Source organism: Myotis davidii, unplaced genomic scaffold (assembly GCF_000327345.1).
Source record: "Myotis davidii unplaced genomic scaffold, ASM32734v1 C61825282, whole genome shotgun sequence".
In the NCBI taxonomy this organism is placed as follows: domain Eukaryota; kingdom Metazoa; phylum Chordata; class Mammalia; order Chiroptera; family Vespertilionidae; genus Myotis; species Myotis davidii.
In genome coordinates, this window is record NW_006329306.1 from 1 (window position 1) to 321 (window position 321).

General features: G+C 43.9%; 1 pseudogene; it reads left to right on the forward strand.

Annotated features, from left to right (window-relative positions):
• The first annotated feature begins 80 nt into the window (after positions 1 to 80).
• On the forward strand, positions 81 to 302 carry LOC102761661 (annotated as a pseudogene).
• The last annotated feature ends 19 nt before the right edge of the window (positions 303 to 321 follow it).

The window sequence follows — 321 nt, forward strand, 5'->3', positions numbered from 1 at the left end:
CCCCTATCAGAGGCCTCCAGGTGGCACTGTAGGTCCTTCCATTCTTGTCTGTAGAACAAGCTTGGAAATATAAATCCTGAATCAGTATCTAAAATGTATTCCAGCTCTTTCTCCATCAAGGTGTGTGCATTAGTTTCTCCTTTGCCATGTCTTCCCACAAGAATTTCAGGATCAAGAGGGTCCTGGCCAGGAAGCAAAAGCAGAACCAGCCCATTCCACAATGGATTCGCATGAAAACTGGTTATAAAATCAGGTACAACTCAAACAGGTGACATTGGAGAAGAACCTAACTGGGTCTATGAGGAATCACACATGAGAGAT